The sequence below is a fragment of the Pteropus vampyrus genome, unplaced genomic scaffold (genome assembly GCF_000151845.1).
Source record: "Pteropus vampyrus isolate Shadow unplaced genomic scaffold, Pvam_2.0 Scaffold15, whole genome shotgun sequence".
In the NCBI taxonomy this organism is placed as follows: domain Eukaryota; kingdom Metazoa; phylum Chordata; class Mammalia; order Chiroptera; family Pteropodidae; genus Pteropus; species Pteropus vampyrus.
Window position 1 is genome coordinate 13,630,465 of NW_011888796.1, and position 18,478 is coordinate 13,648,942.

At 39.2% G+C, this 18,478-nt stretch overlaps 1 long non-coding RNA gene across 1 annotated transcript in view; it reads right to left on the reverse strand.

Annotated features, from left to right (window-relative positions):
* Positions 1–12,567, reverse strand: part of LOC111734689 — a 194,731-nt gene extending 182,164 nt beyond the window's left edge. Inside the window, exon 1 of the long non-coding RNA XR_002778559.1 lies at positions 12,419–12,567. This is a non-coding gene — a long non-coding RNA (uncharacterized LOC111734689). The remainder of the gene's footprint in view (positions 1–12,418) is intronic.
* Between the last annotated feature and the right edge of the window lie 5,911 nt (positions 12,568–18,478).

The window sequence follows — 18,478 nt, forward strand, 5'->3', positions numbered from 1 at the left end:
AGCAAATGAAAAGAACGCCCTAGGTTGTGACTTGGAAACTTCTTCTTGAAAAGATTTTTGAGAGAAATAAGCAAAGAGAACTTGTACCCAAATGTTCATAGCAGCATTATTCATAATAGCCAAAAAGTGGAAACAACCCAAATGCCCAACAATAGACGAATGAATAAACAAAATGTGGTATAGTCATATGATGGAGTATTATTTGTCCAAAAAGAAATAAAGTATTAATACATGCTAAGCATAGACAAACCTTAAAAGCATTACGCTAAGTGAAAGAAGCCACATACCATAATTCCATTCATATGAAAGCTCAGAATAGGGAAATCTATAGAGACAGAAAGTGGCTGCCCAGGGTACATGTTTCTCTTTGAGGTGATAAAAATATTCTAAGATTGGCAGTGGTGATGGTTGCACATATCTATGAATACATTAAAATCAGTGAATTATATACTCCAAATGGGTAAACTCTATGGTGTGTGAATTAGACTCGATAAAGCTGTTAAAATTTTTAACAAGAAAAGAAAGAAAGAAAAAAGTGAAGAGAGCCTCAGGGAACCTATAACACACCTAAGTCTGGCAAGGGGTGAAAGACAGCTGTGGCACGGATGAAGCCGGCTCCCTCGAGACTCTCATCCTGCTGCAAATTGGCAGCAATCTACAGAAGCCACAGAAGGCCTGGGACCAAATGCAGCCAGAGCAAAGAGAAAGCCTGAAGGCCTGGGCTGCCTCCCTAATGCTGTCTCTTCCAGATGTGTGGGTAAGAGGCTGGGAAGGAGGCTGGGCAAGAGGCTGGGCAGGAGGTTGAGCAAGAGGCTGGGCAGGAAGAAGAGAAAGAGGGTGGGCAGGAGGCTGGGAAGGAGGCTGAGCAGAAGGAAGGGAAGGAGGCTGGGCAGGAGGAAGAGAAGGAAGCTGGGCAGGAGGCTGGGAAGGAGGCTGGACAGGAGAGCAAATGATGTTCAGAACTTGGCCTCTTGTACAGCAACTGTATGAAACAAAGCAGGAACTGTGTGGAAACAGTCTCAACTGGGACTGACCACTTTGGCCACTATACAGCAGTCTTTGGCTGCAATATCATGACATGGATGTGTCACCTCTATCCACCATCCACTCTAGTTTATGATCAGAGAAGAGGTTTGTAACAATATCCAGGCTCTTATGATTGTTCAGCTATACAATTCTCTCCAAACCTTTAATAGCCTCTAATTTATTTGCTTCCAGGAAGTTCTCTGTGACAATAACCATACCCAGATTTCTTTCCTAGACATAATTCTCAAACCTAATTTTTTATTTTTTTTTTCTCATTCAACTCCTTTCCACTCTTTCTCAATTTAATGGTGGCTTTTGGGGAGGTTTAAGAGGGAATACCACATCTTGAATGAGTTCTTAGCCTAAGTTTCATAGGGCTTCAACTTCTCAAAGTCTTCTTGCAACCTAATTTCCTGCCCTTTGCACTCTAGAGGCAGCCAGCTTTTCCTACTTGAAAAGCCCCAAATTTCTGAACTCTATTTTTTTTTTCTTTTCTGCTTTCAAGCTAGGCAGTTCTTGCTTGAGCTTGTGCCCCTAAAACCTCACGAAATATAGTCACTGTCAAGTGGCACAAAGCACTAACATTCGTTTATTCAATTTCTTCCTGTAGAACTATGGTCTCATTAGGCATTTTATCTACCTTCTAAGTTATTGCTGACAAAATTCATGAAATGTTTTGCCTTTGCAAATTGTGTCTCTCCATCCCTTAGGCTTCGAAATCAGTTTTCAACTGCCCCACTCCCCGACTGTGAAGACAGTACTATATGATTTAGTTTTTTGTTACATTAGCACTCATCTTCACCATTTCCTGCATTAGTTCAGACTAGCTGCTGTGACATTAGCAGCTAAGCGGCTTTCCATAACAGAAGTTTCTTTCTTTCTCAGACATAGTCTAATTGGCAAGAGAGGGGCTCTGTTCCATGCAGTTATTTGGGGACTCAGACTGGTAGAGGCTCTACCATTTCACCTGTGGTTTATAAGATTGCCTTGGGCATTGCCATGCAGATCAGAAAGAACAGAGAGATCATGCCTGAGACGTAAACATTCTGTACTTTCACCATATTCTGTTAGCCAGAACTCAGACACGTAGCCACAGCTAACAACAAAGGAAACCCTGGGCCCAGGAGGAAAATCAAATGGGCTCGGAGATGGCTAGATAGTGTCTGAACCTATCCTATTAATTCCAGAGACTTTCAGACAGGTCTAAATAAAAATATCAACCAAATCTCTATACTTTTGATGAGACACTTAAACAAAAAATGTGATACAGAAAGTTTTAAAATACATGGATGACTAAAAACATATGAAAAAACACACACCAAAAGAAAGCAAGGTGGCCATCAGATTAACATTTGACAAAAGGTATCAAGGCAATTGACATTAAATAGAACACTTAAGGAAATAAAATACATCAAATTATAAGTGATAATTGGAAGTATAAGAGAAAGGATAAAAACAGTACCGTAGTGAAGACTTTAACAGGCTACTTTCTAGTTCCTGGCAAACTAGAAAGCCAAAAATATATGGAGTATTTAAGTACTATAATTTAATAAAGGTAATTTAAAATATTATACCTTCAAATTGAGAATGCACATTCTTTTAGCATATGCAGAAATATACACTATTCTTAGCCACAAAGAAAATCTCTTATTCCTAAAAGTTGAAATTGTACAGATCACACTTCCTAATCATATTGCAATGACATTAGAAATATATTTAACCCAAAAATTTATACACAGGTATGCACACATAAAAAAAATAATAATAATAAAAAAGACTATAAGCCTAAAACCAAAACTCCACTCCCTTAAGTAACTCTTGGGTCTAAATAATCAAAACAATTGAGTTATTTATATTCTTTAGGCTCCAAGGGACAGAAACTCACTCAAACTATCAATCTGTGGGTAAATACATTGGTGGATGGAATTGTAATACATGGAGTGCTAGGGAAATGGAATCTAGCAGAAATCTAACAATTAGAGCCATAATGGAAGTGGGCCACCCCCAGTATAAGCAGGAGGTGACCCCAGGTGGGGGCCAGCAGACTGAGAATGTGGATTTTGCTCTCCTGCTTCAGCAAGAACTGACTCAGCTACCCTCCACCAACTGGCTTTCTCCCTCTCTATATTTTGTCTTTACCTCATAGTTTCTGCTTTTTTTGTGAATGTGCCCTCAACTTGGTCCCTTATGACCTCTCCATTCTTGCACTATAAGACAACTTTTCCATTCTGTTTCTGCTGCTGTCTCTTCCTTTGAGTATTTCTGAATTCAAATTCTTAAGAAATAGAATTGCATTAGCTAGCCCATTCTTTGCATAGGAGACTGCATCTTAGGCCCCTGCCCAGCCTGTGGATTGTTTGGGGGTCTCTATGTACCCTTCATCCAACAGGCAAAGACCAAGGAGGGAACAAATGATATAAAACATGGATTCCTAATGGCTGCTGCCATTTCTGCAAAGACAGGGATCAACACTTAGGAGGGGCTGCAGTCATGGGGAGCTGGATAATAAACATTTGTTGAATGAACAAATGAAGAACCTACTATTATCAGGTATTTTAGACGCTAAGCATTTTGTGTGTGACACCTATATGAAGTCTTCCAAAATTCACATTTACAGACATTGAAAGAGATCCACAATATAATGCTGATTAAAAAAATAATAATAAGATTACAAACAGGATTATTCAGTTTTTGAAAGATAAAATGTTTGTATGCATAAGAAAAAACCTAACAAGATATAAAATATATAAACATGTTTAACCATGGCTTTCTCTGGGTGGCAGGTTTGGGGTCATTTCAATTTCTTCTTAAATCTTTCTGAAGTGTTTGCATGTACCTAACATTGAGTTTATACTGGTATTCTTTCTATAATCAGGATAAGAAAGCTATTTTTATTAGGGAATGGGGAGTCTTAAAATGCGCATACCTTTTGACCTAGGAAATCCATTTCGAATAATTTCTCCTAAAAGAGTAACTGGAGTTAAGCTCAAATATATTTTTATAAGAAAGTTTAAAGGTTGGATTCTACGCCCCCTCCCTTTCTAGAAGGAGAAGCTATTTAACTTCTGTGATGCTTCATGGTTTCTCTATAAATGTGACTGAAAAATGAGTCTCCTCCCTGTTTCCTTGCATAGCCACAAGAAAATTCAGCGAAACAAGTTAACCACTGGTTTTGAAACTAACCTATAGACAAAGGTGAGAATGGCTGGCAGTGTTCCTGCTGCAGCAGCCAGGAAAGTGGAATCAGCGCATGTCGAACTCCTTATAGAGAAAAATCTTTTTTTTTTTTTTTTTCATGCCAACATCAGGAAGCCCTTTTTCTCCAGATAGCAAATTTCCTAAGCTCTTTTGTTATGAAATTTGCTTCAGAAAAGGATCTGAAACTAATGAGTACGGAAGGATAAAAGACAGATAACAACTTAACAACATAGTTCACCATCAAAACACTTAATGAAAGTTATCCCTCCCTCCAAGCCAAGATTTGTACCTGGAAGTCTGAGATGTGACCCCTGATCAGCATTTTAATGAGCACACCAGATAATTTTTATGGAAGTGGTTTTAAGATGACATTGTGAGAAATACCACCTTAACTTGCTATCTCAAGCATGGTCATTTGCATTTCAATGATGACCAAAGCCTCAAACTAAAGGAGAGAAGTTAATGTCCATTTCTGGCAGCATGATGAGCTGGAGACCCTAATCAATTCAACTGCTGTCTTTTGGCATCCTTTGAAATTTGTTGATGAGCTATCCAGAAGGCAAGACACCCTCTGAAACCAAAAAGCCTAAATTTAAAGCAAAAAGCCAAAAGGCAAAGCAGAGCACTTACATTGGCTTTTGACCTGAGGGACTTGGCAAACCCAGGTAAAACTCAGTATCAGTTTTCATACTGCAAAGATTTCAGGTTAAAAGAAACAAAGCTCTGCAACCACTTTGGGAAATAATTTGGCATTTTCTAATAAATCGGAAGATTCATAAGCTATATAATTCCACATCTTCTTTCCTAGGAATAAACCTAGAGAAACTACCGCACATATGTACTAGAAGACCCATACAAGAATATTCATAGTAGCACCGTTTAGCAAAAATCTAGAAATAATCCAAATGTATATTGATTATATAATAAAATTTAAATTGTGGCTATTCATTCAATTCAAGTATATATAGCGATGATATGAATGTACTACAGATACATGCAAGAACATGGATGAATCCCAAGACATAATGTTGATTTTTTTAAAAAGTTGCAGAATATAGTATGAGTCTATTTATATGAAGTTCAAATATAGGTAAAATCAAACAAAACATTTTATAGAGAAATAAATATAAAAGGTAAAATCTTAAAGAAAAGCAAGGTGATTAACAATACAAAAATCAGGATAACAATTTTCTCTGAAGGGGAAGAACCTACAAAGGACCTCGAAGGTAATGATAAATTATTTTTCATAAACCAGGTGCATGATATCATCATTCATTTTCTCTCATACATGTTTCATATATCTATACTTGTATTTTTCATATTGAAACTACTTTCAGATATTATATATTCCTTCAAACTGAATTTCTATTAGAGTATTTCAAACTTTCATAAGCAACTGGGAGAGAGATGTAAGAGAGATTCAGAGAGGCTTCCTGTCTCCCTACTTATAGGGTGAGGAATGACTGCTTCGTCAGATAAGTTCCTCTGACTCTCCTATCTCTCTCCTTTTTAAAAACCCAGAGTTCAAATAAACTCCCCAACTCTTCTACTGTCATTTGCAGGCATTCTTTTCAAGGCCATCATGGTCCATTCACCCAGCATTTTTAAATGAACACAACTTATCCACACAATGTTTGCCAAACATATATAAAAAGCCCCCAGTGGGCAGTGCCATGGCATCTCAGTAGAATTTGCCCAGACCTCATCCCACTGACTTTCCTGGATACTCAAATGTCCTCATTTTGGTTCAGTTTCTTGGCTCCAGCTGTTTGCTTGGCTCTTGTGATGGGTGACCTCGTTGGGTCACGTGTTTCAGCTTTATCTTCAGTACTCCCTCCAGAGCCTGTTCTCCAACATCCTTCTCCAAGTCTCCTGTGCCTGCGACCTCCACCGACAAATACCCTTGAGAGGAACAAGTTCTTCCTCAAAGACATCCATCTCCCCATCCCAAATACTGTGGTGAGGGCTCAGAGGAGAGCAGCTGCTTCAAATTCGCCACAATAGAGTGATTTTGTATTAGTCTGAGTCATGAACCTGGACCAGTGTCCCCCATTTCAGCCCTGTTGACATTAGCAAGTAGAATACAATCACTGGGAAGTTCCAAACAATGGAAAGACTCTTTGAAGAAACTGATGACCATTTTACTTTTGGCCCGAGCTTGGGGAAGGATGGGCATTCCAGAGAACCCATCCAAGATACCACCTAATCTGATCCTTTACTCTCAAGAGTTCAAAGTGTCCCTCACAGAGGGACCCTGTGTTTCACAGTCTACTGCCCAAGGAACTTGTTGCTACAACAAAAAAACTCCCAAACCATGGAAACTGTTTGTATCAGCCAAACTCAAAGCTCAACTACATACACAGCCTAAAAATCAAGTTGCCTTAATCTTGCATTTTTGGCTCATTTTGCCTGGCCACATCCTAAAACCAAATGGGTTGAATTATTCGATGAAAAATAAATTTCATCCATGGGAACTGTTGCTATTGTCACTGAAAACAAAGGGAAGGTGTTTTTATGCCATGCCTTAGAAGGGGTGAAGTCATTATTTTAGGATAAAAAATCAGGCTTTAATTCCTGCCACATGCAGAAAAATGAAGTTGGTTGCTTAGACTCCCTGTTAAAAGGTCTCTTATTATTTTAAATTGTGTTTTAAAATATAAAGTCCAGGGAAATCTTTCTGGAGAACAATTTGAAAATGTATATTTAAAGTCTTTAAAATGTGTATAATTTTACCCAGTAGTTCCAATTCTGAGAATAATTATGAAAGTTCCCAAAAGAATGATCTGCGTGGATATTTAATGCTGCGTTACTTTTAATACTGAAAGAAAAATAAAAACAACCTTTAAATGTCCAATATAGGAAATTGGTTAACCAAATTGCTGGATAGTAGAAATGTTCTTTAAAATCTAAATAGTACCCTGACTTAATCATAACTCTTTATTCTTTTCTTATTATCTAATGCCCCAGCAGGCTGAGTGCTCAGAGCTAGTAGGCTCTAGTTAACCCACACACCAATACTCCCACAAGGTGATTGTGTGCTCACCAGGAATCAGTTATGTTTGTTCCCAAACCTGTTTATGCTGCTATAGTTTTTTATGCTATAGCTGCTAGAATTATAATTAAATTATGTAATTTAATTAAATAACATGTACACCAATGAAATGATAAAGAGATTTTTATTTCTCCTAAAGCTGGATTTAATGTTTTAGAAAGACTAGATAAAGCTGAGCTGCTCCCCGCCAAACCCAAGAAAAACACAGCTGTTGAATTAGATGATAGTGGACAATTGTAAAATATTACGGGGGAAAACTGTAATGATGCCAAAATCTTTTCTCTAGATTGGCAAATACATGTTAATCTAAAATAAATGGTTTGGGGTATGTTTTAAGTTAAAATAAAAGGTTTAAGTTACTCTGACCAAGTTGGAAATGAGAGATTCTATTAGACACCCATATGATAGAATACTAGTCAGCTATAAAAAATGAGTACTTAGAAAAATAGATGAAATGGAAATATGTTTGCGGTACATTTGTCGATAGGCACAAAAAATCAGTTAAAGAAGAATAAATAACACATGATCCTAATTTTGTTTAAAAGTATATATTCATCCACAAGAAAACTCTAAAGGAACATATTCTAACATGTTAACAGTGGTTATTTCTGGGCAATTATGGTGATCTGTGGTCTGGCTATGGAATACCATGTGGAGCGAAATTAGCAGACTACAGAGGGACAAAAGAAGGTGAATAAGAAAGAGAAGTCTGAAGTCTGAGAAGACAAGAAATGCAAAGGAATTACTGTCAGCTTTCTGCTTTCATTTTCATTTCCTGGTAACTGGTTTCAGTGTTTTTCTGAGGCCTGGAAGCATTCTTGGCTATAGTTCTACGAGATATCCATATTATTAATTCCTCAGTTTTGCTGAACTTAGGTTTCCTAAGTTTAGTTTCTATTACAGCAACAAAAATTTTTTCTAATACAAAGAGCTCATAGACCCACTTTAAAACAAACAAGTGTACATACTCACCTAAAATTTGGGTTATCTTGATGCACATGTGCAAACAAATATCTCTGAGGGTTCATTAATTACTTTGGACCCCAAGTACCACCAAAGCTGAGTTATGAATAACTGGAAAGTTCCAGTCCCTCTTGGGTGTTCATCTTGAATTAAAGAATAAACCTAAGAAAGTGTGGAGCCCATTTGGGTTTGGAAGAGCCATCAAGGATGGCCCTAGCAGCTTGAGACTGGGCTTTCAGCTTGTCAAGCCTGGATGAGGGCACTGACCAATGCTATAGGTCCTTGTTTGGCACCAATAGTTTATTCCCATTACAGGGGACTGGCATGTTGTCCCATGCCTATGGTTGGGGCCTACTGTCGTCGGCACCAGTTGGACTTACCAGACCTGTTTGAACTTCACCAAGGATATAATAAACCAATCAAATTTAATATATTTCTTGAAAGTTGCCCCTGGGCCTCCTCCATCAGAATGAACTAGGGAGCTTGTTAAATGCCCTTCCTATCACACCGCCAAGGGCTTCATTCCAGGGCCCCACGACTTTTCCAAAGGATCTGGGGCCTTCTGGCATTGGAGGTTTTACTTTAAAACTTCTATTGTTCCTTGGGGTAAACAATGTCCAAGGAGGGGGCTTGTAAACATTTTCCATCCTGGGGATATAGAAAAGAATTTACAACATTCTCACCCCAGGTCTTCTTCCAAGACTCCTGAGGCAACACTGTAGGGGAAATGCCTGTTATGTTAACCTCTTCCAGTCACCTCTCTCTGCACACGCTGGTTTGTGCAGAATGAGGTAGGACTCCAAATCTGCCCCAAACTACCAATTAAAGCTAATAAAAATCGTGGATCCCCAGGTGCACAGACCTAGCACTTGGGTCCTGCAGAGCTGTGCTTCTGGCAGGGAACTCCCCTCAACTTGCCCCCTAACAGGGCTTAGACATTGTCCCTGTCCAGGTGACTCCCAGATCCCAGGCTCCAGCCTGATCTCCCTCCAGAGATCTGTTTCTACCAAAAAGGACACTCTTCTGTCCGCTTGTACAAAACTGAGCTCGTCTTTCCGTCCTCAAGCTTGTCTGGCTCCTGTGTTTCTCATTTCTATTAAAGGAACCCCATCCTTCCTTTTAGAGAGATTTAAGACCTTTGAGACAGCTTTGAGGGTCTCTTTTCCCTCCAATCAAGTATCAGTAACAAAAAGATTAATGACAGCAATGAAAACAATGCTTCTCACTGGCTAAAATCAGATGTAGCATATGGCTAGTGTGACTGAGAAATGTTTTTTTGTTTTAATTTCATTTAATTTTAATTAATTGATTTCAATTTTAAAGCTGACACTCGATTCAGTCATTGGAAAACTAAGTACGTTTGTAACAACTTAAGAATATGAATCTACTTTTTCAACTGTAAATTTTAAGATATCTACATATAGATCAAATATTTCTGATGAAAATTTAGTATCTGAATATATGCCGTAAGTAAAAATACACACAGAATTTTCACAACTTAGGACAAATCAAAAAGGATCCAATACAACTAAATAATAAATTTTATATTGATGTTTTGAAATGATAACATTTTGGGAACATTGTGTTAAATAAAATGTATTAAGATTTAAAGAAATAAATAAATAGAATCAGATGTAGCAGATGAGCCCTTTGAAAGCATCTACTTAGGTGTCAATAATCTGAATGAATTTAAAACAGGTTATCATGGTATCATAATTTCCAATTGCTCAGAAGGATCCATTCAAGGAGAAACAATACTTTACAGCCTAATTCTAACTGCAGGGACTCAAAAGTAATAAAGTTATATATTTGGAAATAATATTCTAATGATCAGATATTTTTCTAATGTAGACTAGTATCTCAACTTTAATCTAGGATAGTGAGGTTTCCCTAGGCACACATGTACCTATTGAAAGGTTTAGTACATTCAGACAGTGGCTGATGTCTACTACAGAGGTAAGTAGTAAATGTAACATTTGTTGAGCACTTACTATTTTCAAGTAAACGTGAGGGATAAAAGATCAACTACAAACAGTCCCTCAAAGCAGTCGCCCAAAAGACTAGTGTGGGAAATGCACAAAGATAGGTTGATGTTAATACAAACCTGACGGAAGTCCTGTTGTAATGATTGCGGGAGGCAGAAGAGGGAGTGGTTAATTCTGACTCAAGGAATGAAGAAAGGCTAAGGCTTCCAAGAGTAGAGCTGGGGATAAGGCACTCGTAGAGAAAAGCACATGAGCAATGGCAGACACACAGGAAAAGGGCTTGCCATGGGAGCAGTTTGCTGTGTGTAGAGGGTGTGCCCAGTAGGGTGGGGACAAGCCAACGTGTGGGAAACAGACCTGGAGACTCTTCCAGGGAGCTTGGGCTTTATTCTGTAAGCACTGGGGAGCCACTGACATTTTTTGAGCCAAGGAGTGACCTAGGTTTGGGGTACTCTCTTAGGCATCTGTGAGTAGAATGGTTTAGTGTCAAGAAAACCTGAACACTACTGAGAAGGTTATGGGGTCCATTGTCCCCAGTTGAGACTTTTCCTAATCTTTCAGTTTACCTGCTATTTGCAGAGAGGACTACTGGCATCACAGGATGTGAAAAGTTATAAATTAGGATTATGATTATTTCTTTGTTCCAAAAGACTGGTTATGAGAGATTTTTTAGTATCCTTTTCATAATCTAAGATCCTCTAGTGAGATATTTAAATATGTAGTATATATATATATATACACACACACACACACAATTTGCTCAGTTTATAAATATTGACCTTTTCAAATGGAATTGTTTGACATTAATGTGTTTTTAATGTACAGATGAGAGGATATTCTTTGAAAAACTGTCTATTAATGCATATCTATCGTTTTTGAGTAAATTACAAAGAGCATTCCACCACCAGGAATAGAACTAAAGAAAACTCGTTCTGCCTTGTCTACAGACCATGACTTCTGCCTTGGGGCCATGTGCACTGAAATGAACACCAGCTTCATCTTGTGTGCATGGGAGGGGGTCGTGGGCTAAGGGGCATGGATTGTTCTTCTCTCGGGGTGGCCGGATAATCAAAACCTAAGTACCAAGAACTCCACATCGTAAGCAAAAAAAGAGACCAAAGCTTTAAATGACTAGTTTCAAGATATGCTCCTAATCAGTTCTAAAGCTGAGAGATAATCTTCATCTCTAGAATTCCTAAGGACATTTCCTCCTTTTTATCCTAGAAAGAAATAAAGTGCCCAAATGTTTTTAAACTTCCTCTGAGGATTTCACACTTTTAAACACATCAGATATAACCAATTTACTAGCAAAGGAGTTAAAAATACAACACGTTTATGTCCCTAACTTTTGAACAAAGGCAAAAAAAAATATTACTACGTAAAAGTTGTTTTTCTGTCCCACAAATCGTCATTGCTACTCACACACAACATATGCTTTGCAAGTACTCCAAAATTTCTGGAACTTCACATCTCTTGCCTTAAGCCCTAGGTCTGAACCTGCCTCTGATCCTGTGGGGTCAGAGGGGAAGCATGTCAGCCAACATACTGACCTTAACACTTCCTTCTTCACCTGTGACATAAGTCACAGACACTCTATAAAAAAGCGAGGGGGTGGGGGTTGCTGCAGCTGTGTCCTGTGATGGGGGAACTCTCTCCAGGATGTGTACACATACCCTCCCCTACTTGAAACTCTTTCTTTTTTCCTAGTTTCCTTCCTGATGCCATACACCTAGAATTTGCCCAAGTCTTTTGAGTTGACAACTGATTTGGGCAGCCCGCCTAGATCTGTGTTCCAGCCTCTTCTTGCAGATAAGATCCTGTTTGTCAGATCCTTCTCTGATCTTCACTGACCAGCCAAGGGCCAGATAGATCCTCCCTGTCAAGATCCTCAGTCCCCCCAGTCCAGCTCCTTCTAGGAGGGAATTCACACAGTCAGACCACAGGATAAATATTCCTCACTCCTCACGTGATGTGCCTTAACACTTAGCCTTAACTACAGGAATACATTATAGCCCCTTCAGCACAACTATAACTGGAAAATAAGATTTGCAATATTTTAAAAAACATTGTCAGAGCTAACAATTAGTAAGGCCCCTGTGGCCTGCCAAGTTATATATTAGTACCCAACTTGTCACACTGTCTGGCTGACTAAGTTGGCCTACAGATTCCCAAATGTGAGACTCTAATGACTCACCTGAAGGTTTAGTAGTCAGAAGGCTGGACCCTCCACTTGGAAAGTTTTCTGATGAGCGGGATGTTAACTTGTGAGCCTGAACACTGCCTTTTGTTCTGGATGTGTCTGTGTGGTGTATGCAGAGACAGAGCTCAACACAGATGGTGCCTCCTGAATCATTAACTTCAGGCAGCTGTGTTCAGCGGCCACTGGGCTCCCTGGCAGCACACGCACCGTAAGCCCATGGATCATAACAATAAATAGTACGAGACCTCTTGCAGGTCGTAGGCCATGGAACACATGTTTAACTTCTTCAGGAAAAGAAGAATCCACTGGCAAAAAAAAAAGAAAGAAAGAAATTTGCCAAACACCTCATTTCCTGCTAAATAACCAGATGGTTATGAATCATTTAAAAATCCCTTCTACCTCCATGAACAAATATTTCATGTTATTTACAAACTAGTAGTACATCGATGACTGTGTAAATGCATAAGAAACTTCTAGGAAGTGGAATATATTTCTCAAGTATGTGGAAAAATATGTAACATTAAAATCTTTATTTTCCCAGGTTTTCTGAATAGTGTGTATTAAACAGTTAGTTACTGATGACCCAACGAAGGTTATTGGTGTCCAAATGCTAGACAGATCACTATTCTGGAGAAAGGATGTTCCATGAAGCAGTAACTAAACTTATGTGGTTTCACCCTCTGATTTAGAAATGACAATAAACATTTTTCTTATGGCTTTGAAAAGAGAAAATGAATGCTTTTTTGAAAGAGAAAAGAAATAGAGAGAGAGAGAGAGAAGGGAGGGGAAAAAGGGAGAGAAGTATTAGATAGTTTTTTGCTAGCCAAGGTGCCTAAGAGCTTTGAACAAAAATAGGAAAGATGGAGTTTTCTGCACCCAACTGCCTCTCCCTAGAGCAGAGCATAGGCTCTCGGCCTCTGAGGGGACGCATCACCCTTCAGCAGAATCTGGCACAGGGCAGTTCTGGTGTTGTCTTCTTTGGCCTCCTGACAAGAATGTTCGCTTACAGATCCCAAGTTATCCTAAGTCCATCTGGTGTGTTCTAAGGATCAAACACAAATGTGGAAGACTCCCCTCTCCTGAGCCTACCCTCTCTCTCAGGCTCTGACCTGCTTTCACAAGCACCCCAGCAATCAGGGTGAAGAGCAGACTCGTCCCAAAAAGGGTGTTCTGGGAAGGAGACGCTGAGCACACTGTGAGTGGCACCTCTGTCCCCTCACCCCACCCTAAGAGGCAGAATGAATCAGCCAGACGTCCCTGACAAACAGTGTCAGAAGACAGACGGTTGGGGTCTCATGGATCTTCCAGCTTGGTGATTAGCTGTGCACTGTTTGGTTGATTTCTTGATAGAGACAAAGCTATAAGGGAACTGAGAGATGATTTTACAGAAGGAAGAATAATGAAGCTTAACAAAGTTAAACAACTCATGTTGGTCACACTGAGTTACAGAAGAGTTGGGATTAGATGCCAAGGATGGATATTTCACTTTTAATGTTTGCCATCATATGGATTTGTTTAAATTATCTACTCTTTAACAGAAAATAAAGCTCGGGCATTGGAGGTGGTAGGGAATGAGAGTGAGGGGAAAGGAAACATCAGTTAGCACTTATGTCACTAAACAGATACCTTTTTGACACAGACTTGACATGTCCAATAAAATAATATGCCACCTATACCAGCTCGCTTAACCTGAACAACAAGTTCAAATGCCAAGGTGGCAGGAGAAGGGAGAAGGCACAGAAAGAGAAGAGAGGGGCAGAGGTTTCTATTCTTTCTCAGGACGGGAGCCTGGCACCTCATTCTTTTTTGAACAATAGAAGCACTGTGTAAGCCCCACATCAACCAGGGAAGGGGAAACCCAGGAGACCCCATATTTTGTAACCTGGAGTGCTTCTTCATTTCCTCATTGACTCCCGATTCTGGGGGCTCCAGGTGGGCAGCGTTGAAGTCTAGTTACATTAACTGTCCACACATCCTGTCTTTGATTTTACTTCACTACGGGAAGTAGCCAGGGTGCAATTGGAGGCTCTATGTGTCTGGAATTTACGACAAAAGTGGATTTATAAACAGAATCTAAGGGCCTTTCTGAGAAAGAGGAATTGGCCTCTCTTCAGTCAGGAGCCAGAGAGTTATTTGCGCGCCAAGCAAATACCTCTCGAGCTAACAATAAATGGCTCTAGGGACATGTCATTCATTGACCCTGGGAATGCACCCGAGACACCTCTGGAATTTGCAAATTACTGTTAATCACATTAAATTGTGAGGGTTACAGATTCTTCCAGAAATGATGATCATTAGAAATGTGTAGTGTCAATTGAAGTTCTGATGAACAGGCACTACCAGTTTGAACTGTTTTTATTGTAATCCAAGTCCCTGAAAATGATCTGCGAATTCATGCGTGCAAGCTAACTGTGAGTCAGAATTGGCCAATATTGTGAGAAGTGAAGTTAGAATCTGTATTCTTTCCACCTCCCCTTAGACAGAGTGCCTACTGCATTGGTCTGGTGCTTGAAACACCTATCATAGGTTATTACTTTGGGCTTAAGCATTTTTTTATCTAAGAGACTTCCTTCGAAATGAAAATATCCTGGGAATGGACAACATATTGGGTAATTATAGGCTGAATTGTGTCCCTGGTCAAAACAAGTACTTGATATTCTGACTCTGCTATTATCTAGCTGGGCTTATGCCTAAAAGTTACAGGACTGAAAAATATCAAGATCAGGGAACTAACAGACAAATCCCTCCCTGAGGGAGTGTTGGGCATGGAAGTAATTGATGAAGAGTGGTTATAAAATGGGAACACAGTTTTCTAATTATGGAATCAATAGGTCTCATATACATTCTAAGGCACGCTTCCCATGCCTCAATTACCAAAGGAAAAGGGGGACTGAACACCAGAAAGTTCCACCCCTGTCTTTACAACACAGTTTGGGAGAGAAGAATGGGGCAAGTTCCCAGTTTACGGGGTAAAGTTTAAAGATTACATGGATGACTTTCATTGCCACTTGTTCTATGGGTACAAAAAACTCAGCAGCCTCAAGTATACCTGAAGGAAAATAATATAATATAATATAATATAATATAATATAATATAATATAATATAATATAATATAATATAATTATAATATAATATATACATAAAATAATGTGAGGTTTAATATGATAGAGAAGGGCAAGTCAGGAAGGGTAGGAGTAAAGAGGGAGGGACAATGGGAAAGGAAAAGAAAGGGAAGGGAAGGGAAGGGAAATAGAGTATTTGTTAAGCTGTCAGTAAACTGACCTGCATGCATATGGATGAACGTGGCTGGCTTGACAATAAAGATCCCAACATAGAACACAGAGGATTCACCATATAACAGTTAACCTAGAGATCCCTAGTGAATGTACTTTTTCAAAAAGGATATATGATTAAAAACTTTCCACCACTAAAGATGACTCAAAGTTGTCTCACAAATCTTACTTATATACTGTAATGAGTTGTGAAGAATATACTTTACTTGAAAGCCTTGAGTATACAGATCATATAAATGCTTACAAAAGAAAAGACACATGAGATGTGTCCTTAAAAGATATTTTTAGACTAAATAAAAGTTTTCTGAAGCTATAAGTTTTCAAACTTGCAACTAGGAGGTTTCTAAAGTTTAGTTTTAGTTTTAAAACTAAAACAAAACACATCCAAAAATGTTCGTAGAATAGTTAAAACAATTCTTTCTGATTTGTAGAGTTAATATGTTCAATGGAAGGAAAATGCTAAGCTTAGATGTGGTACATATATACAATGGAATATTACTCAGCCATAAGAAAAGATAAAATACTACCATTTGCAACAATATGGATTGATTTTGAGATAATCATGCTAAGCGAAATAATTCAGACAGAAAAAGTTGAGAACTATACGATGTCATTCATATGTGGGATATGAAACTGAAAGCAACAAATGAACAAGACAAACAAATAAAACCTCATAGACACAGACAACAGTTTAGTGGTTACCAGAGGAAAAGGGGGGATGAAGAGAGGTAGATAGGTGTAAAGGGGGGTCAAATATATGGTGACAGAGGATTTGACTTTGAGTGGTGAACACATAAGGCAATATACAGATGATGTACTATAGAATTGTATGCTTAAAACCTACATAATTTTATTAACCAATGTTACCCCAATAAATTTAATTTCAAAAAAAGAAAATGCTAAGCTTTTGAGTAAAGAACTAATAGCTAATACTATTAGGTAATATTTATTGAGCATTTACTATGCACATTTGCTCTCTCCAGCAACTCGTGGGGTAGGTATTAATATTCTCCTCATTATAGATTGAGGCAATTGAGGTTTAGTGATATTAAACAACTTAACCAAGGTCATGGGATTTGTCAGTTGTGGAAGATAAGTAAGAACTTGAGCAGTCTGACCCCAGCACCTATTCTTGCAGCTACTACATTCCCTTGTCTCCCTACAAATTAAAAAAGAAAACACCTTAATCTTCAGTTGTCTGATGAAATGATCAGTGATTCCTCTGCTTCTGAGTAAAGCATTTATAGTGCAATAAATTCTCTTCCACTTTTCCCTTCCTCTCCAGGATTTCCAAAGCTTGTCCTCTTGTCAGCTGCTCAGCACAGGAGGGACCTACCGCTCATTTTATTTTTTCTCTAGCTAGAGCCGAAAGCTGCTTCACCCGCTCAGGACTGCCCCAGCTACTAAATTCTACCTGCTCGCTCAGACACCACTGAGTGAGCAGTATCGGGAGGCATCACAAATCTGCTGAGTACTGAAGAGAACCATGCCCTCCGGCAAGGAGGTGCCAGGAAATATTCCACGGGGATGTCTGGGGTTTTGGAACCAGTTGAGACATAGTGCCCACTGAGGAAAAGGAAGTGCAGAGCTTCTCCACCCCCAGATTATACATGTGTGGAAGAATGATCTGTTAAGTATGAATGCACCTGTAAAATCTCAATTCTTCTGTCATCTGTGTCTGTCATTGTCTTTAAAGATGGGCTAATGACCCACTTGCTCGTTCTCCTTGGCCAGCCATCTTTCAGTCATTTGTCAATAAGTTAGTACTGAGTCAGGGATGAGAAAGTCAGTCAGACTTCAACCATCAAGGGTTATGACATCTTGGTAAAAAACTGAAGTTGTAGGAGGATAAATAAGCTTTGTCAGAGCAGGAACTTCGTCTTGTTGGTTGCCAGTGCTCCATGAAAGTGTCCAGAAAGGAGCAGGAGGAGGAGGGATAAAGGGGGAAGGAATGAAACTTTTCTCCCACTAGAAAAGTGGCATTTGATGCTCACCTGAGCCTCAGGCTCCTCCTTGTTCTCAAGATCTAATTATATCTTAGGCGGGAGAGATTTACATTTGTTTGGCATCAACACAGCATCGAGTCAATTTGCTGCCAGCTTCTCCTGACTATGCATTTAAGATCAGGAATGAGACTGAGTGCATGTTTCAGTTATCTATTGTTTCATATAAAACACAGCAGCTTAAAACAACAGAGATCATTTATTTGCCCATAATTCTATAATTTGGTCAGGATCCAGTGGGGACAGTTTTGTCTCTGCTCCATATAGTGTCAACTGGGGTAACTCAACTGGGGCAGGACGGTCCACTTCCAAGACAACTCACTCACAAGGCTGTCAAGATAGTGTTGGCTGTCAACTGGGATCTCAACTAGGGCTGCTGGCCAGGGGCCTTGGTCTCCCCTATCTGGGCTGTCCATGTGGCTGCTTGGGCTTTTTCACAATAAGGCCGCTAGGTTCCAAGAGCAAGTATTCCAAGAAAACAAGCCCTAGTATTAAAGCATGTATCAAGCTTCCACTTGCATCACACTTGCTAATGTCCCGAAGGCCAAAGACAGTTCCATAACCAAGCCCAGAGTCAACAAGGAAGGGGACTATACAAGGGTATGAATACCAGGAGTCGTGCTTCATTTTTGGCCACCAAAGTAACAGTTTACCACAGAATATGACTGTTTTTGTTTCTATTAGTAGGAAAAAAATTGAGACTTGATGTTATTTTCCTACTTGTACATTTTTTATTAAGCAAAACTTAATACCAAT